The sequence below is a fragment of the Peromyscus californicus genome, unplaced genomic scaffold, assembly GCF_007827085.1.
Source record: "Peromyscus californicus insignis strain IS unplaced genomic scaffold, ASM782708v3 Scaffold_10__1_contigs__length_136768540, whole genome shotgun sequence".
Taxonomy (NCBI): domain Eukaryota; kingdom Metazoa; phylum Chordata; class Mammalia; order Rodentia; family Cricetidae; genus Peromyscus; species Peromyscus californicus.
Genome location: NW_026294391.1, coordinates 58,217,443 through 58,242,643, shown reverse-complemented (window position 1 = coordinate 58,242,643; position 25,201 = coordinate 58,217,443). Strand labels below are relative to the sequence as shown.

General features: G+C 48.2%; 1 protein-coding gene across 5 annotated transcripts in view; it reads right to left on the bottom strand.

Moving 5' to 3' along the window:
- Nhsl2 (NHS like 2) overlaps positions 1-25,201 on the bottom strand; it is a 260,656-nt gene that overhangs the window by 156,538 nt on the left and 78,917 nt on the right. The window lies entirely within an intron of this gene.

Below are 25,201 nucleotides of genomic sequence, written 5' to 3'. Positions count from 1 at the left end.
CAACTCCTTCTGGGCAAACCTCTGCACACAGAGGGTGGGAAGAAGCAGTTACATTCTTTGTTGTTTAGATTTGGTTTTTTTGTTTACTTTTGAGGGAGGATCTTGCTGTGTAGCCCAGGCTGGCCTCAAACTCAAAATCTTTCTGCTTTATCTGCTAACGGCTGCTAATCTTAGTCAGCTCAGATTCTCAATATATTTTATTTTTATTTGCACATATTCATTGTACAGAACGGTAGATTTTATTACAAAATTTTCACACATGTATATCATTTGCTTTGCTCATATTTGCCCATCTGCTCTTATCCTTCCTTTGAAAGTGTTTCTGAGGTGTCCTGCCCCACTAAGATGGCCAGAGCACAAGCCCCAACCCAAGACCAGCGTCTTGTTCCTCTCCACGTCATTGTGCGAATCAACAAGAGTTCTGTTGTCAGCAAGATTTCAGAAGGTCTCTGTGTAATAGGAGCATCCTAACATACTGTCACCCATGCAGGAGCATCCTAACACACTGTCACCCGTGCAGGAGCATCCTAACACACTGTCACCCCAGAAGGAGCATCCTAACACACTGTCACCCATGCAGGTGCATCCCAACACACTGTCACCCATGCAGGTGCATCCCAACACACTGTCACCCATGCAGGAGCATCCTAACACATTGTCACCCATGCAGGTGCATCCTAACACACAGTCACCCATGCAGGAGCATCCTAACACACTGTCACCCATGCAGGAGCATCCTAACACACTGTCACCCCAGAAGGAGCATCCTAACACACTGTCACCCGTGCAGGAACATCTTAACATACTGTCACCCGTGCAGGACACACAACTCTGCAAAGCCCAAAGGGTTCTAGTCTATTCCTGACTCTAGAGTGAGTCCAGAAAACAGCCATCATGGGCTTTCTAGCTATCCTGTCCCACCTCAAAGCCAAACCCCTACTGGGGAGTCGGGGTGCTACATTTTTCCTCTTGCACTGGGCCCCTGGCTGGCACCAGCCACTCTACCTACATGAGCTAGCCTAGCTACATCAACATCAGAATTCCAAGAAAAGCTGTCCCAATTTGCCCTGTCCAGCTTCCTGTCATTCACAGCTGCCAACAGACAGAAGGCATCTATCACCCACTGAGCGAAAGCAATGGACCGCAGTGGGGACATTGTAGAGGTGACATCTGAAAGAAATTAAAAGACAAGACTGGGGTGGGTGGGTGGGGTGGGATGGGGTGGGCTGGGAGCCCAGGCAAGCACCGAAGTATCATATACTGGTGAGGTCGCTGAGAGGGAGGGGATGGAAAGCCTGGCCCCAGGCTGCAAGCATGCACATTTGGGTGTGTTTCAGGACAAAAAATGCCCCGTGTGTTCCTGTGCACACTGCAGATTCTTGGGCTGAACTTGCTGCTTCAAATTCACGAACCCCTAAGCAAAGGTACCCAGCTGGAAAGTGGAAGACAGCACATGATTCTGAGGACCCATTCCAAAGCTTGAAAAAACTGCTGGTCTTTTGTTTACACTTAAATAAATCAATCCAAAGAAATGAGCCCCATAGCCAAAGTCAGAAATGCTGGAGATCAATTTGCTGCCAGCCTCTGGGTCTTGGCCCACTCATCAAGGGAGGGATAACCTACATTAGAACCCTGGGCCCAACTCTCTCAAGCTGGGTGTCCTTGGGCGATATTCTGAACCTGGCCAGGACCTTAGTTTTCTGATCTAAAAAATGGGCTCATTCTCTACCGCACAGAATCATAGTAAGGGTCAAATGAGCTCTGCGTGTCACATGTGTCTGGCACAGGCTCTGGAATCCTGGTTGCCCAGAATTTGTCTCTTCTCTCCCTGTGTCCATCTTCCTGGGCAAGAGCCAGTCTTGTGGGGTTAGGCGGTTCTGGGGTGCCAGGGCCTTTGGAGTCCTTGAGAGCTCTCTGAGGAGCTTGGCAGCTCTTGTGCCCACGATTGCTTCTGCTCTTTACAAAGAGGCATCCTGGTTGGCTGTCACTTGGTCCTAGCAGGACACGCTTCCGTGAACTGCTTGCCACTGAAGGGCACTAATGCCCATTAAGAACTATATACTTGGCTGACCCACCACAGCAGCCGCTTCCACCTCCAGAACCTCAAGTCTTTCTTACCCCACTCTGTGCCCTTTGACTGGGAACTGCTAAAGGGCCTTTGCCCCCCGCCTTTCCTTTTTTATCCTTTCTGCTCCTCCTTTTCCCATTCCTCTCTCCCTCTCTGTCCCTGACTTTGGCCCTCCATCTTGTCCGTTCCTTCATTGGCTCATTCAAAAACCCCCACTTAAATATAGTAGTCACAGGGAAACAGCTACGGGCAGTGGCTCAAGTGGACCCACTGGCCCAGTCCAGGGCCAGTTTGGGGGTCATCTATCAGTGTCAGTCTGCACCCTCCCTTTTGTTCCCACTGCGGAGTGGGAGGAGGATGGCAAGACCAAATGAAGCCCGGATGATGCCCAAAGGCAACTCGCCGCTTAGTAGGGAGACTGACCAGAGAGTTGGGGGAGTGGCTGCTTGTCTCAGGGACTGGGGAAGGCTTTCGTAAAGACAAAACACTTCAGTTGAGCCTTGAACCCTGAGCATTCACTCTGCAGTGAGAAAGGTTCAAAGGGCATTGGATGATGGCAAGTCCGTGAGGAGAGAAGGGCAGTGCAGCTTTGAGTTTGGTGGCCACACAGCAAGGTCTGGGACCAGGGGAAGCAGGGAGCCCAGAAACAGTGAATTGGAGCCAGCTGGCCAGAATGACAGGTGACAGGGGATGGGCCATGGAGGTCAGAAGGCAAGGCTCAGTAGTTAGCACTTGGTAAGTTTTGGCAGGACTTAAGATAATTTTGGCTGAGTGCATGGCTTGCCCAGTTGTGGGAAGCCTTGGATTCTAACCCCATCACAACTAAAATGATTATTCCAGAAGGCAGAGAACCAGAAGAGACCAGTCAGGACACTGTTGTCATGGTCCTGACACAAGCTGAAGCCCTGGATGAGGATGCTCACCCCAAGAACGTAAGCGAGCGGCAGAGAAGAGACAGCAGGGCCTGCGTGTTGTCTGATGGGCCTGTATCTGCCACTGTTCTTCACCCTTCCCAGTGTGACAGACAGGGCAAGACAGTGCAGAGGTTCCTCCATCTTGGATTCTTTTTGTTTTTGTTTTTTCGAGGCAGGGTTTCTCTGTGTAGCTTTGCGCCTTTCCTGGATCTCGCGCTGTAGACCAGGCTGGCCTCGAACTCACAGAGATCCGCCTGCTTCTGCCTCCCGAGTGCTGGGATTAAAGGCGTGCGCCACCACTGCCCGGCCCATCTTGGATTCTTGCTGAGGCCATTTTAGTTTTAACTTGACTTTGAGCTCCTTCATGGAGAATCCTGTGGAAATTTACCCAACTCTATTCTAGGAACCCGAGGTCAAGATGCCTCAGCTAATTTGTCTTAGCTTCTGTTAAACTGCCTGCTTGTGCAGACCCTCCCCCACACCACCCTGCAACTGCCAAGTGAGATACCATGATGTGGATTTGACCTTTAAAAACCCCTTACCCTAAACACTCAAGGCTACACTTGGGTCCCGAATACCTGAGTGTAGTCCCGACTGCCTGGAATAAAGACTTTCAATTGGCTATGAACTGCGTCTGAGTGCTCATCTCTGGTGGGCTCCCTGTACACCAATACCTTAACCTGTGGCCATTTTAATGGAGTTCAGGCCTCTAGTGCAACTTCCACCATAGTGCATTCCCATCCAACTCCACCTACCCACCCTCTCACCTGTCCTGGGTTCCAGTTGCCTTTGGGCATTCCCAAGTAATCATCTCACCACCATGTCCCTAAGTGTTTGCTTATTGGCCCAAATCAAGTTTGGTAGAACCGTGGTCTTGTGGGTTTCTAGGATCTGACCCAGCAACTAAGGGTCATTTTTTACTTTTGGGCCAAACACAACTTGCCAGTTCTATAGCACCAATGTACCTTCAACATAGAGGGCTGGCTTAGCATCTCATGTTGGAGAAGCATCTCCTTCTCTTCCTACTGTCAAGTTCCTTGCAGGTGACCTGCAGACAGAGCTGGTCCCTTCTTTACCTGGAAGTGTCTGTAAACGTGTGGAGGCATGTCTGGTTGTCACAATGGCTCCAGAGTACAGCTGCCATGTCAGGCCAGGAAGTCGGGCCATTGAGTGCCCCACATTTCGAAGGAGAGTCTCACACTGCAAAGAACTGTGTGACCCCAGTTGCCAACAGTGCAGTTGCCCCCCCACACCACACCCATGGTTTCACTTTCTGAAGTTTCCCCTGCTCACTGGCAACTGTAGTCTAAAAACATAAAGGGGAAAATTCCAGAAATAACAATTGTTAGTTTTTAAATAACTTTTTTTTCATTTTCTAGTTATAGGGATTCTGTTTCATTTTTAGTTATGTTAACCTCCTCCTATGACTAGTTTATCAGTTGGGCCTCATCATAGGGTTTTATAAAAGGAAAAACAATTCAGATACCCACTAGATGTCTTGGAGGTGATACCCCATGGATAAGGGGGCAACTCGAACTATGAGTTCAAACTCCCTGAGACTGTTCTTGTCTGTCCTCCTTGTCTAGCACAGGAGGGTGTGCACTAAGTGTTTAATAAACCATCTCATGGCTTCATTCGGACTGAGCAGCATACTGCTCGGTGCTAGAGACAGAGAGACAAACAGGCTTGGACAGTGCCTTTATATCCAGGCTAGCCTTAGCTGCCTGCTAAGGTAATCCTAAAACCCCCAGCATGCTTCACTTCCATCACTGGCCCTGCCTAGCAAGCTAAATGCTGAACTACAAAAATCATCCATTCATTTATCCAGCCTCTAGGAGCCCCTGAAAAGTTCAAAGTAGTGCTCAGCCATGATCTTGTGTATTTCAGCAGAGCAGAGGAGGCCTGGGTGGGGGCTGGTCGTTGAGGTGGTGCCTGAGACGTTCCTGCCTGCCTCAGACAGTCTCTGGGGACTGGGGGGGCTGCTGGGGATGGAAATACACACCACATGGCCTGAACTGCAGGGCCAGCTCCCGGCTCTCACAGCCCCAAACACTTCCAGATGGGTTTATTTATAACTCCCTAAACAGAGGCAGCACTTGCCTCTCTCCGCCTCAGTCCCCTCCCCACTGCTGAACAGGGCCAGGCCGCCCCTCTCCACTCCGGAAACCAGCAGGAGACAGGGAATGTGAGGCAAGTGGCTAAATCCTGGCTCTGTATGGTCCGAGCGCCAGGTCGCCACTGTCCCCTAGGTGGCAGCAATGGCCCACTGTGTAGGTGTGCCTGCTGAACCTGGCCATCATCATCATGCCCACCTGGTCCATGTGGCCACTCAGAGAATGGCTGCTGAGGAGGTGGTGTGAGTCACAGCCACGGTGACAAGTCTCCTTTCCAGGCCTGCTTCCACCGCGGAAAGCCAAGGAACACCCAGGTCGCCTTCTCATCCTTTGTCTCTCTGGGACATTCTGAGTTTCCACCACCTCCTGCTGATACTGCTTTTCACAATATAGACTTTCAGAGGTTTGGGATCCTGACATTTTCCAACTCTGACTCTTTTTGCAAACAGGAGACAGCTGAGAGAGGCTGAGTAATGTGCCTAGGGTCACACAGCAGTTTAACAGCAGAGACAGAAGAGGAAAATCCAGGCCTGCCCCTGATGCCACTAACCTCCTAAATTCCATTCTCTTCCTGTGCATCAAGTGGGGCTGGCAGGCGATATGCTCGCTCTGCATGGAGCACATGCTGGAGCTGTCATTTACCCCCTGGGTGACCTTTGATGAGCTATTCTTCCTCTCTTTTCTCAAGTTCTTGATCTTTCTTTTAAGGATTAAAGAACTAATGAATTTAAATATCTTAGACTGGCGCTTGGCTCACAGGGAGCCCTCAATAAGGAGTGATGGGATAGGGCTAGGATAGCTCAGATACAACATTTGCTTAGCATGTGTGAAGTCTGAGTTCCATCCCTAGCAAAGCACACACACACACACACACACACACACACACACACACACACACACACAGAGAGAGAGAGAGAGAGAGAGAGAGAGAGAGAGAGAGAGAGAGAGAGCGAGCCCGAGTAAGGAATACAATAGTTTATTGTTTAGTTGCATCACTACAGAGAGCCTAACCTTTTATGTCTTGATATACAGGCGAACATTACATTGTGTCCTCTCACACAGAAGGAGGTAAACCATGTGATCATAAAGAGACTGAGTGGCCCACTAAGGCTGTGCTTGTAGGACCAGAGGAGGTACTTGGGCCATGGATTCTGACTTCCCAGAGTCTGAAGAAGAAAATCTCTTAGCTGAGCCTCTGGCCTCCTCACTCCATCCTGACCACGGCTGGCCTGGAGCTCTTGGTCCAGAGGTTTAGTGCATGCACCCAGCTGGGCGGGCACATTTTGGCGACCCTGAAATGGGTCTGTGGACATGTCAGGTGTTGAGGAACCCCTTGGCCCTGGGCCTGAGGTCCTTCCTACATAGTTCCTTTCTTAGCTATGGCCGGAGCTAGAGGTGACTAGAGGGGACAGGGTGGCAAAGAAAGCAGACAAAGGTTCCAGAGGAAAGTTTCTAGATGCAGTATATCTGCCACAAAAGCTACTCACAGCCCAAGTCTGTCAGACCCACCCCTCTGCATCCAAGGGTCCAGACGAGTTTTCCTGCAGCTGTTCGGCAACACATGACACCAGACTTCTGCCCCAGTGGGAGCCTCTGGCATCACACATTCCTTCCTGCTTGCTGCTGTGCAATTAGCCACGCATAATTTCTCTGTTTTCCCACCCCACACTGCACGTCAGTGACGGCATGAGGGAGTAGCAAGCTCTGAGCACGCACAGCCTAGGAGACCGCTGGTGATTCTGTCAATTGGATGTGACTCATCAAATGGGCCCTAAATCCCCACAGTAATTTGGCTTCATCTGTTTCACCTTTTCAGTGGGCCACTGGGAGGCTTGGAGTTCCTGAGGGTGCGGGAGGTGCAGAGCAGGTGTGTGACACATGCCTGATCTGTCTAAGCGAAAGGAACTCTCAGAGTCTGTGCACAGGGGCAGCTCGTCTCCATCTCTAGAAGTTTCTTTATACAACAAAGGCTTTGGCCTTGACTACAGAAACTGTCAGCTCTACAGCTCCAGCCCTACTGTGCGGTCTCTCTGAACTTCGGTTTTCCCCTGTGACGTGGGAGCAATATTACCTCTTGCATGGTGTTGCTCCAACTCAGGGATATGAAGTTCTCTCAATAAACATTACTTTTATAATGCCTTCCTGTGTTGTGAAAGTAAATCCATATACAATCTAAAATCACCTAGAGGCACACACGTGGTGTACAGACATACATGCAGGCAAACATCCATATACATAAAGTGAAAAAAAATCACCTAGAGGAAAATTGTTTCATCTCTCAGTGTTGATGGAACACTCTGCTGTGTCTGTACCAGTATGAGAGAAACACATTCCAAGAGTTTCATACATACATAAAAGACTGTGCTATATGTGGGAACTTAGGCATGAATGAAATAGTTCAGACAACTCAAGAGCTAAGCAGAGAACAGTGGAGAAAGGTGAAGGAATAGAGTAAGGAGTGGTGGAGACTGTGAGGGGCTGGACAACACATGTTCTAGCTGAAGGGGAAGCCACCATCCCAATCCAGCTACCCACTGTCCTGTGGAAATGTAGATCTGGCTTTACCAGATTTTTCTGTTTTTCAAAAAGAGCCAGAAACCCATGCTACATGGAAAGATTACTAATTATGCTGGGGCACAATCTGTGGCTATTATTTAAGCCAATGGTCACGAGTTTGTGGCTTCTCCATAAGATGAAAGACACATTTATCAAAATAAGTGCTACTAACAGAGAAGGAGCAAACCAACTCCCACACTTATCCTCGGACCTCCACATGTGCCCTGTAGCACATGTGCGTATGTGCACACTTGCACGTACACACATAACTGTGAAAAAAAGTAAATAAAAAATTTTAGGCAAGCCCGTATCAAGGAGCAATTCAAGCTGAGTCTCAAAGGATGGGTATGAATTTGGCAAATAGAAGGGAAGAGCTTTTGGCAAGATCAAGAGGTGGTGTGATGTGTCTGTCTGTCATGTTCTGGGAGCACAAGTGACTTCCGACCACAGTCTCAGCAGGTGAAATTTCTCATGACAGGAACCAGGAAGCACAGTGGGACGGAATGGAGAAAGATGAGCAATTGGTGTTTCGAGAGCTTGAGCCTGAAAGAGCATGCAGAGGGACCCTGAGCACAGACAGACTGACTGTGCCATTGGCAAGAGTGGGAAAGGACACTTTGGAGGGCCAGGGCCTTTTCAAGAAGAGGGTGATATGGAAACCTAGGGAGAAAGAAAATACACAAGGCCTGACTGACCCTGGTCGGGGACAGAAGCAGGCTCAGAATGTGGCCCCAGGTCAACGGCAAAGTGGTAAAGCCCAGTACAGTGGTCAGAGGTCCCCACACTGCTCCGGTGCTGGAGAAAGGAAGGAACAGGCAGGAGACTTCAGAAAGCCAGAAACACAAAAAAATACAGGAAAGTATGTGCAAAACACTTTAGTAAGAACACAGGTAAAATACATACTCCCGAGGCCTGGGAGTATAGCTCAGCAATAGACTAGGGACTTGGCCTGAGATCCTGGGTTAAGGACTACCTAAAATGATAGGTGCTTGTATTGTTATTTATTATGTATAACTATGACGTATGTTTCTTTGGGATCAGAAGTTCCAGGCATTGGAAAATTGTTCTCCTGCAAAACAACCAACAAAAGCATCTTATAGGGCTGTGTGCACGAGCGGGGAGCACAGGGCTGTGTGCACAAGTGGGGAGCACAGGGCTGTGTGCACGAGTGGGGAGAACAGGGCTGTGTGTACAAGCGGGGAGCACAGGGTTGTGTGCACGAGTGGAGAGCACAGGGCTGTGTACACGAGTGGAGAGTCAGGGCTGTGTGCACGAGCGGGGAGCACAGGGTTGTGTGCACGCAGGAATTGGGAGAATGAAGTGGTTCCCACACTGGGGTGCGTAGCCACTAAAGCCAGAGGCAGTGTGGAGAAGGATCACAGATAAAGAGGTAGGCAGAAACCCAGCCCACAACAGTGCCTGGCTCCTAATCCCCAGAACCTGGCCGAGTTGCTTCACCTGGCAAAGGACATTAAAGGCTCGCAAGTGGTAAGAGGCTTCCTAAGCAGTTGCCCTTGACAGAAAGGAGATCTTTCTAAAGTGAGGGAGAGAGGCAAGGCAGAGGCTCATGTGAGGACAGAAACAGAGCCAGAGATGGGATGTGACAAAAACTTGACCAGCCATGGATGGTTCTGAATCCAAGGACTGTATAAGCAACCTCTAGAAGCTGGGAAAGACAGATTCTTCCCTAGAACCTTTCAACACAGCTTTAAGCCTACTCCACAGGAGGGATTCCAGGTCTGGTATTGGAAACCTGGTCAAAGCCTGTGACTGGGGAGGACATAGGTCCTAGTGAGGAAGCACTGCGACTGTTTTGCTAAATGGACAGATGTGCCCATCAAACAGCCTTCTCAATAATTACGTTTATCCCTATAGATGAATCTGTGATCAGCTTTGGTCAGAGAAGCTTCTTTCTACAGTGGTCGGTGGTGACTTAAGAGACTCGTAACTGGTCAAAGTGATGAGAATAAGTGACGGTTTCGCTGTAAATAGATCATCTATATCCCCTCCTCCAAGGCTCAGGGAACATTCTAGAAGAAGGCACATAAAGAATGGAAGAGCTGGAGGATGGGGAAAGTGCTGGAAAATGCTGTCTTAGAACATGGTACAGCTGTTGGGCCCTTGATCTCACACAGTTGCGATTACTGGCATAAGACCTACACAAGATTGGGTCTGTCAACATCCTATCAGAGGAGGAGAAAGGGCTGAAAGGCACCCTCCGGGGACCTACGGGCAGATAATGGTAGTTCTAGGGCAGGGGATCATGAGGCTCCCCACTTCCCTGAAAATAAATGGCACTTAATAGTCTCTGGGAGAGGGAGAGATTTTCTTCTGTTCTGTAGCCACTGGTAAGTGTAAGAACCCTGAGAGAAATCCTAATGAAACCCTTTGGGTCATCAAAAACAAACAGAAATAGAAACCTGAAAGTGGAAGAGGGATTGGGTTGGGGAGGAGGAAAGGGATAAGCAGGAATGGGAGAGAACAGAAGATGGTAAAGGGGGTGGTTATGATAAAAGTACATTATATGTATTATATGTGACAATGCAATAATGGAAGCTATTGCTATGTATACTAAACAAATGCTAACGAAAACAACAACCTAGGTCCAGTGAGATGGTTCAGTGAGTAAACTACTTGACACACAAGTATGAGGATCAAAGTTCAGATCTCTTTGGACTTCTGACCTTCAGATCCATAAGATAATAGCTTGTGTTGTCTTAAACTGCTACATTTATGATAACAAAATTGCTGCTAACAAAAATTAGGAGACCAGAATGGTGGCACGTGCCTTTAATCCAAGCACTCGGAAGGCAGAGGCAGGTGGATCTCTGTGAGTTTGAGGCCAACCTGGTCTATAAAACAAGTTCCAGGACAGACAGGGCTACATAGGGGAACCCTATCTTGAAAAACCCACCAACCAACCAACCAAACAAAAAACAAAAAAAAGCCTCCAAAACTAAGAATTGGCTTTGGATGCAGGCATAAGTAGATAAGTAGTGTTTTATCCCTGGCCCCCACACTTAACCTCTTTGGGTCTCAATAGTCCATTTGTAAAATGGAGACCACAATGCTTTCACACAGTTGAGCCAAAGAGCAACCTAGGTCTCCAATAACTTTGTATTATAAAGGGATGCTGTGGTCTGGCACAGAGGAGGTTCTTTTCCTCAATACAGTAGAGGACAAAGTGAGTCCTTGGGATCAGTGATGTCCTTTTAAAAAAGGTTCAGCACTGGGCTCTCAAAACCATGTGGCTGAACATAGCTAAGTACTACACATTTACTTATATAAGATAATAAAGCACACAATTTACGAACAGTGATGAGCTAGGTCTTTATCGCAGCTTCCATATGGCCAATTGATTCTTGAATAGTGCTGTCATTGATCTTGCTGACCCCTTGTATCCAAGGTCAAACTCTGGATGCGGTAGAAAGGCAAGTGCACTTCCTATGTGAGAGGTAGATAATTCAGTCACGTTCATGAGTGAGAAGAAAGTGAACTAGTAAAGAGGCGTTAGACCCTCACTGATTCTTCCTCACGTGAACTTCTTTGTTGAATCCTAAGACTTACTGAAAGCATATTTCCTCAGTTATTTGTGTGCTACTTACAAAGCCAACAGCAACAGACACATCACATTTGCAAGGTTCATGTAAGTTAGTAACGTTTTCTCCTTCCTCCCTCCCTGTCTCTTCTCTACTTTCCTTTATCCTCCCTTCTCCCCTCCTTCTTTCCTCTTCCTTCCTCTTCCCCTCCCTGTCCCCCCAACTCTGATTCTGGGGACCTCTTGCATGCCTAAGCCCATGCAGCCCCCACCACTTTCTTAAGCCTACAGTACAATGTCCAAAACAATAACCCGAGGCCGGATTGGTGGCACTTACAGATTTCCATTTTGGCCCATTTCAGGCTTCCAAAGTGACATTAATTTGGCATAAAGTGGGAGAAGATATGGTGCCGTATGCCATGCATATGCAAGAGATGGCAGGAAGTGCAAGGGCATTGATTAACATGGAAAGGAATTGGAGGATTAGGAGGTGAAAAGTTGTATTTACCACCTTTATTTTTGACACCATTTATTTAATTATATGTTTATAGACTTCAGTATGTTTGCTTAACAGTTTATTTTAGAAGTCCAGGATAATTCTAGACTTGCAAATCTCTTTTCTGTTCTGTTTCTTCCCTGTGTACCCTTCCCCAAGCTCCCCGTTATGCTGACATCTCACATAATTCCAAAGCACTTGTGGAAACTAGGAAATTAGCCTTGGCGCCGCACTGAGATGCACTGCAGTACGAAGTTCCTGGGCCAGACCCAGTTCCCCTACAGTCTCTTTCTGCTCTAGGATCCACTCCCGGATCCCATGTTGCATAGTGTTGGTCATTTCTTTTGTTGACTGTCCCTTAGTTCCAGTTTGTTTTCTGTTTTCTGGTGTAATTTAATTTTTAAAGATGGGATGCTTACCATTTGGCTCACACATTCCTAAATATTTGACAGCTGGCTGTCACAAACTACTACAAGCTAGTTCCAGCAAACCACCCAAAGAAAAGCTGACAAACAGTTCATTGTTGTTGTTGTTGTTGTTCCCTGTTGAGTCCACTTTGTGGTGCTGAGGGTTGAAGCTAGGGCTTTGCACATGTAAGGTAAAATCTCTAGTGAGCTAAGTCCCCAGCCCTCTTCCTGCACATATTTGTTGGGCGTCTTCTAAGGGCTAGTGCCGGAGGTACACAGATGACAAAATAGTCCTTGCCACTAGAAACATCACAGGTTAGGAGAGGTGACAGCTATAACAGACCAAACCCATAGAGGGATGGAGGGCACAGAATGTGCTAGAATGTTCAGAGGATGGAGGCATCAACCCTGCCTGGGGAAGTCAAGAAAGGTTTCACAGAGCAACACTAAGGATAGCCAAGAGTTTCCAGGTAGGTGGAAGGAGACCCAGAGAGGCTTCTCATGTGGAATGAAAGGTAAGCTGAGCATCCGGGCATGACTGAGACTGACCCAGTCAACTGAGGAAGCACAGGAAACGACAGTCACCCATTTATTCCTTCATTCAATAAGCATTTCCTAGCTGCCCACTCTATACTGAGCATGTAATGAATAAGAGCGCTCAACCTGGGCTGTGATAGTGCCTGTGTTGTCATGAAAGATGAGATGGATTCTGTCCATGTGAAGGAGCAGGACTCATGGACACTAAGAATAGCTTGCGGTGCAGAGGACTTACAGTCAGTCATCTCCATGACAAGACTGGACAACCTCCAAGGAAGCTGAAAAGCAGCTAATTGTTGCTTAACCCCACCCAACCACCGCTCTTGCTAGAGAACACTCAGTACCAGGACCTTCCTGCATACGTACCACATGTTCATGAGCTCCCTTTCTCCAGCCCTTCACACCTAGACCCCTGTCACCAGACCCCTGACATGTTCTAGCCTTCCACAATACACTGTGTTTCTTTATAACATTTACTGATTCTATTACATAGTAAGTTTGAGGCTAGCCTGGGCTACAGGAGACTTGGTTTCAAATAAAAAAGTAGAAGCCTTTTCTTCTCACTGTCTTCCCTCAGTTTCAAAAGGACTCGGCCTGTGGGGTATTTGGGACATATTCATAGAATGGATGCAAAGAATCAAGTTTTCAAGGCCGCATTCCTAATCTTCTATGGCCCAAACATCCTCCCTCAATTATGAGTCTGTTGCCTACTTCTTCAGCTTGAACCTTTCACAGAGTAACACTGACATGAACCAAATTCGGAATGCTCTTCTTGGAAGCCCTGTGAAAATGTGAAAGCTCACACGATAGTAATTGACATCTTTGGTGCCGACTAAGAGCCAGCACCCATCCTAAGTCATGTGCATGTGTAATAAGTATGGACCAAGTACTACTACATACCCAGCATGCCATGCTGATACAGAGATACAGCCCTGAGTGAAAGATAAAAGTCTCTGCTTTTCAAGAGCAGTACCATTTTAAGGTGAGGAACCTCGCGTGTAGAGGTTGATAACGTGCCCAGTACCCACACAGCTGTGGAACGTCAGAGTGAGGAAGAGTGGGCCCTGCACCTACATTCTTATCAACCAGGCAACTGTGCCTTTGGGAGTGCTATGGGGGTGTGCTTGGAAAACTCAATGACGCGTTGGAGCTCTTGTTCATCCTGGGAGCACGGTGTGTTGTGGAGGTAGGAAAACATCTGGGCCACGACCTTGAGGCTACATGGTGGACAGGGCTCTTGGGGGTAGTCTTTAGCGCATCTAGGCCAGGAGAGCGCTAGCTATGCATGCTAAGACTCCAGAGTCCCATTGGTCCCTGCTGGAGGCTGCAGATTTAGACCCGTGAGCAGGGAGGAGGCCTCTTCTTCACTGGGTGCCTTTAGTGCTTTGGGCTTTTGGTTATTGTCACTGTTTTCGGTAGAATTTTATCCTAGTCTCCTATCAGTTGCCTTTGTGCTGACCCCACCCTACCCCGCCCCGCCCCTTGCCTAGTCCTCTTATTCAGCAGAACAAAGGAAAAGTTTGGCCGACCCCCACTGGGCTTTTCTGGTTTTCTGTTTCTACTGCAACAAAGAACAGCTCACTAAGTACTCTCCGATCCTCGATCCTTGGAATGAGAAAGGAAAATAGTTCATCACCTAGAGTAACCTGCCCCCCCAACCCCCGCAACTGGCCTTAGGAAGCCCAGCATTCCTGGTGGGGCTAGGCAGGAAAGGTACCTCCCTTCTGCTCAGCCTCAGGGAGCCGGTGGGATAGTGATGACTTCCATCTGGCCTGGCCTGCGTTCCCTCCCCTAGGCTCCACCTGCAGCCTACATAGAGCCAAAGAAAGAATGGAGCATTCTCTCTCTCTCTCTCTCTCTCTCTCTCTCTCTCTCTCTCTCTCTCTCTCTCTCTCTCTCTCTCTCTCTCTCTCTCTCTCTCTCTCATAGCTCCAGCCTAGACATTGGTGAGCAAGTGTCTGGTGATTTCTACAGAAGAAAGAAGAGGTTGTGTGGGACCTCGACTAAGCCTGTGTTCTCTGAGAAATTGTCCTAAGGATACTGCTTTCATGCAGTTACAGTGAGGATTAAATCCTAAATGACAGCGCTTGGTAAACTGTAAGCTCCAGTGGGCCCACCTGAGCAGTAGACATGGCAGCATGCTGGCTCTGAGAAGTGGGCTGGGATGTCACCCCACCACTGGCCTCTCCCAGACTGTTGCCCCCCCCCCCACCGTGAGGCTATCTGGCCAGAGTCAAGTCCACTTCAGAAAACCCTGCTGGCTCAGCTGAATGCAGCAGCCTGGCAGCCCTTTCCCCATTATGACTGGAACAGCTGTAAAGGAGTATTATTTATAGATGTAGGTTGAAGATAAGACTGTGTTTTAGAAGAGGCCAAGAAAGAAATTGGGAATCATAGGAGTGGTGACCTCTGCCTTCTGTCTTGGAGCCTGAGTAGCAAGGCCAGTTGGTCAGTTGCTCATCTCACCTCTGAAAGACTCAAAACACTGTTTATTTGTTTATTTTTGCAGTACTGGGATTGAATGTAGGACTCTGTGCATGCTCGGCAAATGCTTTACAACTGAGCTACAATTTTAGTCTCTTCCTTTAGTTGTTATTTTAAGGCAAGGTCTTTCTAAATTGCCCAGGCTGGCCTCGAGCTCACTCTCAATCCCAGTCCAGGCAGGCCTTAAACTTTCTATCTTTGTTTTGTAGTGCCAGGGATGAAATCCAGGGCTTCATCCATGCTAAGCAGGTACCCTGCCACTGAGCTATGCCCTAACATAATTAGTTAAGAAATAATGAGTGTGTGTGTGTGTGTGTGTGTGTGTGTGTGTGTGTGTGTCCCTCCCCATTCTTCTGCTCATCTATTCAATAAGTCCTTGCTGAGTAGTCTCTATGTACCTGACACCATCCAAACCATAGATAGGAAGAGGTAGCAGAGAATAATAATAGTTAGGATCCAGGGTAGACTCTGCCAGAAGATCACACAGTATGCCTGGAGATCTCCAGGTGAGCGATGACAGCCAGGCCACAGACCATAAAGGTGACAACATGTAATTTGGTTCCAGATATATTTTGGAGGTGGTGGAAACAACATGATTTGAATGTGGGAGGTGGCAGACAGGAACCCAGGAGATTGGGATTCTGAGCGATTGGAAAGCTTGCTTTGACATTAACAGTGATGAGGAGGTCTGTAGCAACCGTGGAGGACAAAGCCAAGAGTTTGTTTTCAAACGTGTCGACTCTGCAATGCCCAAATGGGGACTGAGGGTAGATGCCCACGGGAGCCAGCCCCCGTGAAGTGGTGAGCTGAGTCCCCAGGAGTGCCTGTAGTAGTCGCTTCTCACATCCCTCCTCTCTGCTGCTAATCCTGATGGGCTATAGGCCTTTGGTAGGTGGGACCCACTGGAAGGAAGTTAGGTCACTGGAGGTGTGCCCTTAAAGGGGTTATTGGGACCCTGCCCCCCAGCTCCTCGCTTAGCTTCTTGGCCACATTAAGGTTCTTTCCCATCAGCATGTTCTGCCTTGACACAGACTCAAAGCAAGGGGACCAGCCAACCATGTGCTAAAAACCTCTTAAATCATTGGCCCAAATACCCTTCCCCCTTATAAATCCCCCTTATAAAATAAATTGCAAGCATTTGTCACAAAGACAGAAAGCTCACCAGCACATCTTCACACCGCCCCCATTCTGCAGGTCTGGATTGAGCAAGTCTAGGCACTGGGGATTCGGCACCCCAGTGTGGTGCGTTTCTTTCCACTGTCCCTTCTAGCCATCTGACACATACAGGCCCCAGTATGGAACTTTGAAAGCCAAGGTCAGATAGACCTGCCACTGCCCTTTAGCCTTTCAGTTGGCTCCTTACTGCCTTCAGAGGAAAAACGGCCAAGATCCACAGCATGGCCCACCAGGCCCCAAAAGATTCGCCTCACTTCCTGCCACTCCCAGCCCTCCATTCCTCACACACCCATCACAGGGCTGCTCGCCAATGCCTGAGCATGCCATTGCTTTCCAGAACTCTTGGCATCTGCCCAAGATTCCCCAGGCCAGGAAAGCCCTGTGTGTTCCTCAGCCGGGTTCCCTTGCTTTTCATTCTATTGGCCATGGCCATCTGTCTCCTTCCTCTATTTCCAACCTCGGGGCTGCCTCTCTCAGGGAGTTCTGTGTGAGCTTTACACATAAGAGTCATTGCTTGTTCTCCGTTTCTCTCCCTACTGGGCTAGCTACTTCTTAAGGGCAGGTATTGTTTTTTTTAATTTCTTCTGTGCAACCAAGCACTGCCCTTGCTAATGAAGTCAATAAAGGTTTGTTGAAAGTCAGGCCTGGTGGTATGTGCCAGTAATCCTAGCCATGTGTGACGCTGAGGTGGGGGTGTCATTTGGGTCCAGGAGTTCAAGACCAGCTTATACAACACACTATGATGGCCTCAAACTTGCCATCCTCTTGCCTCAGCCTCCCCAGTGTGAGGACTATAGGTGTATGTGAGACACCATCTCTTTACAAAGTTTATTGAATGGATGAACGAATATTCACCTGTATTTCAGTACAGATAAGAAGAGATTGGAGGAAAAAAAAGTGTTTGTCTCAAGGAAGGAGTTAGAGAAAGTGATGCAGAGATACCATTGGAGCTGGCTTTAGAAGACCCAAGAAAACAATTGAGGGTGGACGAGATGGCTTAGTGGTTAAGAGTGATTGCTGATCTTCTGGAGGACCTGAGCCTGTTCCCAGCACCTACAATGGGGGCAGGGGACAACTCATAATGTCCTGTAACTCCAGCTCCTGGGGATCCAACACCCTTTTCTGGCCTCTTTAGACACTCATACACACAGAACATACTCTCCCTCATATACACATAAATTTTAAAAAAATCTTTTAAAAAGAAAACAGTTCACGAAGCAAAAAGAATTCTCAGAGATGTACAACCCAGTGTTGCTTTTCACATCAGTCACAAACTGGCAGCAAGGAGACTGAATATGGCTCACAGATGCTTTGGGCTTGGCCTTCTTTCCCCTGCACAGTGTTTTCAAGAGTAATGTGAGGAGATGGGCGTTGTGACTGGTCATACCACAAGTTGTCCCAGACTTGGCCGAGTCCTACCCGTATGCTATTTGCCAGGGCTGGGGTGGGAAGTGTGGCATCCCCAGGCCAGGCAAGTCCAGGGCCTTCTTGCTGGACCCAAGTCTTGCTGCTTAAGGGATGCTGTCCTTGGCTTGCTTACATAGAGTCCTCTTATAATGGATGCCTTCACCATCGAGGTTGGCCAGTTAGTTGCCTAGCAGCCACAAGGATGAAGAGCCAAGTGTCTGTTAGCTCCTGTATCAAATCCTCTCAGGTATCCCTGGTAGGAAGTGATGGGGAAGATGGGCAGGGCACAGGCAGCAGTGGCAGAGCCCAGGATTTCTCTGAACCCTTAATATGCCCTGAACTCTTAGTACTGAAAAGAGAGACAACAGGACTCCAAAATCCCTCCCAGAGCTCCTAGCTCAGCAAGCGACTACATTTCAGCAAGCAGCCTGGCCAGGTGATGATGATATAGCCTTAGCTTCAGAGGCTAGAGTATGTCTGCAACTAAGACCCTGCCTTCAGGAACTCTTCCACTCACTCTGTAGAGAAACAGCACTTTTAGGGTCCCGGGGACACCTGAGTGTGTCAGGAATGGCATAGGTCAGTGTGTGGGTTTCTGTGGCTTCCAATGAGCACACTGCAAGTTAGCTGGAGGAGGCCAGGACACCTTAGTGGGTCTGCCACTGCCAGGCACAGGCCTGGCTGCCAGTTCCTGCTGCTGCCACCGAGCTGACACTGGGTTCTTTGGCCTTGTCCCTAGCTACCCCATCACTGCCAGGGCATCGTGGTTTCAAGCTGTTCAGAATAAATCCGCACACGGCAGCTACAGGCAGGTTCCCCAACCACGTCACAAGCACACACAGCACAACCTCAGTTGAGTCCTGTCTCCACACACCCTCTTTCCTTTGTTTTTCTGATCTTCGGTCATGACCACAACCAAGCCTTGCCCACCAGGCATCTAGCATCCTTTAGCACCTGTGAGGCCTGAGAGCCCCACCACCCAAGCGCTGGTCACTTTCTGCCGTCCTCATTCCTAAGTGTGTCCCTCAGTGCCCGGTTGCCACGAGTGGGGCTGTAGCCACGCGAAAGAAACAAACCATCCCCAACAATCGTGTCAAAACATTTCCCTGGGACTTTGCAATGTGCTCCATGAAGCTGCTTTGCAAAACTTACCTTCTCCCTTCTATTTGACGTTGACAAACAGGACTATGGGAGATTTGTGTCCCTGAGTTCATAAGCAGCCGAGTAGGAAAGAACAGAGATAGGGAGGCCAAGCCACACAGAGTCAGTCTCGCTCCCTGGGAAGCACCCTGGAGTGGTTCCAGGCACATGAGACAGCTTAGTTAGAAATGTGGCCTTTTCTCTCCTTTTTGCCACTCCTCCCTCCCTCCCTCCCCACCATTTCAGAGTCTGCAACTACCCACATGCAGTGCACTGGCCACTATGGTGTCCGAAAAGGACAGCCCCTCTGTAGCGTCCACCTCAGGTTTAGGGGCAGCCCTAACACTGTGTACACAGTGGCTGTAGCCATCAGCAGTTCCACTCTCACCCAGTGCTTGACTGTGTCTCATGATGGGCCCACACCCTCACCAGCCATCTACCCAGCTCTCAGTACCTCTTACCCAGATGTTGCCCCAAAGCGCAAGGCTCAGTTGCTGTCAGGGCCGAGACACTGTCTGTCTTCCAGCCGCTGGCTGCTGTGTCTGTCTAACATCTCCCAGGGAGCTGTGCTCTGCTGGCCTGGGGCCAGGCAGATTTGCAGCTCATGCGGCTCTTGAGACTGGTTAATGCCAAGGAATTCAGTGGGGAGAATGCTTTCCTGATCCCCTCCCCGCCCTTGCCCTGTGTGAGTGGCTCTGTGGAGTCCCTCCATAGACTGGGCCATATCCAGCACACACTCCCATTCAACACTCCGTCCTGGAGAGTACCCTGCCAAGCAACTTGGGCTAAATCCATACTTTGTGCTTCCAACCAATGCCCTCTGTATGCCCAGCTGACTGCCAATGGCATGCTGTGCTTGGTTCTTTCTACACTGTAGACGGGCACCACTTGTGCTTGGCTATGTAGAGACAATCACTTTCAATGGAATAGCATCCCCCTGTGCAGCTGACCACACAAGTCAGAGATACTAAAGGCGCTCACCACTGTCCTTTGGTGGGCTGTTTCGGGAGGCACAGTCAGTCCTGCCTGGCTGCCGTATATTGGATGGCATTGCAAACCACTTAAGCAAAGCACTAGCAAGTTTCAAAGCAGGTCAAACAGAATTCCAGCCGTGCCGGGGTTGAAAGGGGAGTAAACACTGCCTAATCCCAGAGTCACAAATGCCTCCAGGCACTGACCGGCTAATGAAAATGGTGACAGGGGTGGGTGGTGGGTGGGGGGAAGAAACAGGCTGTCACAGGGCACAACTAGAGTACACACATGTGCTTGACACAGGCATTCCAAGTGAATTTCATGCGCTCATCAACAAACACCTCTGTGGGCCTCTTAGGCCTGAGTGCGAGTTTGAGACTCTTGTGGAAGACAAGAAGCTCGGAACAGGAAGATTTATCCAAGGTCACTCATTGAGTCAGTGAAAGCTATTTGACAAAATACGTCAAATGATAGCTCTTTCACACACAAAACCACGCAATTCACTTTTAATTAATTATCTTATTTGTGATACCGAGATGGAACCCACGGTCTTCCATGTACTAGATAAAGCACTCTACCACTGAGGCATCCCCCCAGCCCATGATGTCTTTGTCATACTCATTCTTTCATTCCCTCAGCAAACATGGCCTGACCCCACCACATCCTAAGTCACCTTCTATGCAACCACAGTCTCCGAGCATACCAGACAGATGTCTATCTTGAGGAAGTTCTCCATCCACTAGCGAATGGCAAGAACTGAGCCAGGAGGTATGCTGAAGGCGGGTAGTGTGGACCATTGAGTGCCAAACTGAGGCATTTGGATTTGATGATGTAAGATGCATAGTAGCCTTGGGGAGGTCCTCAGACAGCTATTCTGGAGGGAGATCCATCTAGCGGTGGTGACAAGATGAATTGGGGCCAGGCAGTGGGGTGGGAGGACTTTGGAGGTACAGTGTAGCTGAGAAGCCAGGGACCAAGAAGAAGGGCTGAAGCAAGGAGACAGAAAGACCGAGATGCAACCCAGGTGGGTGGATGTCTAGAGTCTCAACAGACAGGAAGAACCCAGTGGTCCAGGCTTGGGGGAAGTAGATGTTCGAATGTTTTTCTATAATAGCAGCATGAAGGTGAGTACAAAGAATCTATATAGTCTGTTTTATGCTATTATGGTCTTTCCCCCCTTCTGTATGGAAAAATTGAGCCTGGGCCTTCTAACCTCTAGACTCTTTTGTATGTCCGGAAGTGACCCCGGGGGAATCCCACTCGGAGCCTCTGGTTGAAATGGTCTGCCAATTTAACAAATACTAATCAAATAAATAACTAAAATACATTTCCACCCCGGCCTCTTTCTGTCCCCCACTCCAAAACAGCTCTGTGGGAAAGTCAGTTTGGGAATTTCCCACATGTGACTGCAATGCCAGAGCAAAGGTCTGAGTCAGCTGTAACCTTCAAAAGTCAGGATTTGCTGCATATCAAAGGCATCGAGACTGAGAGAAGCATGGCAGTACTATCAAATGGCTCCCGGGGTCGCCTCAGACACCACCTGGGATTTCTGTGCTGGTTTTCAAAGTCCCAGGCCTAGGTCCCAGGTGGAGAGGGAGGCCTGCTAAGCAGGCCGCTAAGCCATCCATCTCAGCAGAGGGCCCACTCCCTGCACCCCAGGGACAATGCAATTGCCTTCAGTTCCCTCTTAAGTTGCCCTTTCCTGTGCCCTCTGGTCAATGAGCCAGAATCACCATGGAGTTCCCAAAATAGATGGTGACTCTCAGTCCAAACTTTGGTCACAGAAAGGGGACACAAAATGCTGTAGATGAAACCAAAGCTGAAGGACTCATGGGCCTTTGGGAAAAGGATACGGACTTTGGAGTCCAACTTTGATTCACATCCAGCTTGGGTCCCTACCAGATGTGTGGTTTGGTCACAGTTTTCTCAAGTCTCAAATAACAATGATGTGATTCCCTTCTCAGGATTGCCATGAGGCTTAAACAAGACAGTGCATGCATGGCCCCTGACAATAGCGCATGCTCAGTAACAACCAGCGCCATCCTTCGCGTCTACTTTTTAAGACAAGGGCTCTTGAAAATAAGGACCAGACCGGAGTGGTGGCTCACACCTGAAGTCCTGGCACTCAGAAGGTGGAAGCAGGAGGCTCAGGAGTTCAAGGTCATCCTATAGCAAGTTTGAGGCCAACCTGGCCTACGTGAGACCATATCTTAAAACACTAAAATGAAAATAATAAGGATCAAATGTTTTACTAAAATGCTTGCTGGTGAGAGAGCTGGATGGAGAAAAGAGCTGAAGATAAGGAGTGGGGTTCCAGTACCTTACCTCATCAAGCAGAGGTTGAAAAGCCACTGTAACCAATGACAGGAACAGATGGGTGTTAGTATACTACAAACACTACTAGGGTGAGCAGTAAAGGAATGAAAAACGATGATCAATAATATAATGGCCTTAAATCCTCAACTAGCTTAGCAGAAGTCAACAGACTGCCCCCAACTGATAAAGGAAGGAAAAATGGTCGAAATGCTTTATTTAGAGAAATGAAGAACTAGAATTGGTGGCCTTGGAGAAAAAGGACCTGATGTGAGGGCTATCATGGCTATTGTTTCTTTCTGTGGGTATGCTCAACTTCAGTTACTTACAGTCCAGCCAGAAATAACATGGCAGTCTAAGGCAGCACGTACTGTCCATTCCTTTACCATCAGTGCCACACGCGTGCCAGCCCCCTTTCCATTTCACCACAAATGTCCCTCATCGGAGACAAGTCAAAACCTAAAAACAGGGGTGGGGTGGGGTGGGGTGGGGCAGGGACTTATCAAGGCTAATTCCTCCAAGAAGCCCCTGCAGACAGCATCTCCACCGGGAAGGCTCAGCACCGGGGCCTCTTGTACATTGTCCATTTCATGATCGCTAGCTGGAAAGCCTAGTGGTGACATTCTGATGCGTGCGTATATACACTACACACACAGTCTTTACAATTCCACTGCTCTCCTGCAGCCCTGCTTGTCAATACAAATAGACTGTAAAATCTCTCCAAACTGGCCTCACCCAGAAAGATTCATTGCTGCCTAATCCGTACACAGCAATGGTGCCCACTAGGAATGTAAAGACCTTTTCAAAGGATAGTAAATTCAAATTCTTCATCTTTAGCTGGGAAAGCCAGAGGGAGAATTTTCCCTATGTGACAGCTTTGGCCAGGCTAGGGCCAGAATCTTCTGAAACACAGTTACACATATGCACACGCACACACACACATGAAACATGCATGCACATACAATACAGCCACAATAGCCAAAAGAAACACATTCCTACACAGACACCTCCTGATGATGTCTTGTCAAGTCGACCATGGTGGCTCTGGATAGTCCTTTTCTCCCTTAAAAAAATGGTTTTTTGAGGTATAATTCACAAGCCACTTTGGGACCTGTAGTATTCCCAAATGTCTGTTATAAATGCCTTTGCATTGAGAAAAGCTCTGAACTCTAAAGAGTGAGGTGTAGTGGGAGGTCTTTAGGCCACTGAGGAAGCGTTCTCGAAGGGATTGTGGGACCCTGGTCTCTTCCTTGGTTTCCCTGACCTCTGGCCATTTGTGGGCTACGTTGGTTGGCCCTGCACCCCTGCCATGCTGGGTACCACAGCCCCCGAACAATGAGGCAGTCGATGGAAGCCTGAGAACCAGCATCAGGAATGGAAAGAAACCTCTTGGTTAGAAGTTGGTTATCTCAGACATGTGGTGGAGAAACCTGAGGTCAGCGGACCTCAGTGTGTTCCCTCTCATATCTTAACTTCAGTAATTGTCAACTCCTCCCAATGAAACTCCAGAGTGATGTATTAGTGCTCCATTTTCTTTACCCTTTCATCCCTGGCAACCACGAGTCTCTTCTCTGTTTCTATGGATTTGCCTTATCTGAGCACTTCTCATAAATGGTATCACTTAAAACATGTAAGCTCTATCTGGCTTTTTTCCCTTAGCCAAAGGTTTCCAAAATTCATCCACATTACAGCACATATCAGTACTCCTTTAATTCTTTGGAGGTTTTGTTCGTTGTTTTGTTTTTGAGACAAGATCTCATTCTGGTTTTGAGGTTAACCTTGAACTCACTATGTAGCCCAGGCTGCTCTCAAACTCACTGCACTCTTTAGCCTCCTCTGTGCGAGACTACAGGTATGTGTCACCATGCCTAACTTCCTCCATTCTTTCTTATAACTGAGTTCCATCATGCAGATTTGCTTCCTCACTCACATACTGAAGGAAATTTGTGCTGTTGTCACCTTCTAGCCGTTGTGCATGAGCTCCTATGAAAACATAGAATGTTTTTCATGTGGACGTATGTGTTTATTTTTCAGGTATATATCTACAAGTGGAATAGGGTAACATGGACCATATGCTTAATCTTCTCAAGAATCACTGGACTGTTTCCTATAGAGACCGCATCATTTTTCCATTCCTGTCAGCAATGTCTAAGAGTTCTAATCACTCCACATCTCTATCAACATCTTTTATTTTCTGTCTGCTAGATTACAGCCATCCTGGAATGGAGATGTGGTTCAATCACAGAGTTCCTGCCTAATGTGCACAGGCCCTGAGTTCAAATTCCAGTGCCACGAAGACAAAAAAAACAGCACAAAAAGATTATAGTCATCTTATTAGACAGGAAGTGGTACCTCATGTGGTTAAGACTCAAGTTTCTCTCGAGGATAATGATGTTGAATGGTTTTTTTTTTCATGTTTGTTGGCCATTTGTGTGTCTTCTTTGGATCCTTTGCTATCTTTTAAAGAAAGATTTATTTATTTATGTAATGTATACAAGTGCTCTATTGCATGTATGCCTTTATGCCAGCAGAGAGCATCAGATCCCACTCGAGAGGGTTGTGAGCCACCATGTGGTTGCTGGGAATTGAACTCAGGACCTCTGGAAGAGCAGCCACTGCTCTTAACTGCTGAGCCATCTCTCCAGCCCCACCTTTGCTATTTTTAAATAGGTCATTTCTTTAGTAAGTATAGATGTTTTGCCTGCATGTATGTCTGTGTACCCTGTGTGCCTGGTACCCGTGGAGGCCAGAAGAGGGCATCAGAGACTCTGGAACTGGATTTGCAGGAGGGTTGTAGTCCTGGCTAACCTTGAATTAATGATCTTCCTGCTGTGACCTCTCAGCTGCTGGGATCACAGGCATAAACCACCAACACTTACTTTAAGCCTATACTTTTTCTTCTGAGACAGGGTCTCATTATGTAGCTAAGGCTGGTCTGGTACTTACTATGTACTCTAGTGTGGCCCCAAACTCACAGTAATCCTCCTGCCTCCCTTGGCCTGGCAAGTACTAGGATTATAAATGTGTACTAATACTCCGGGCTTATACCTAAATTTAAAAGCAAGATTAAAAAATTAAA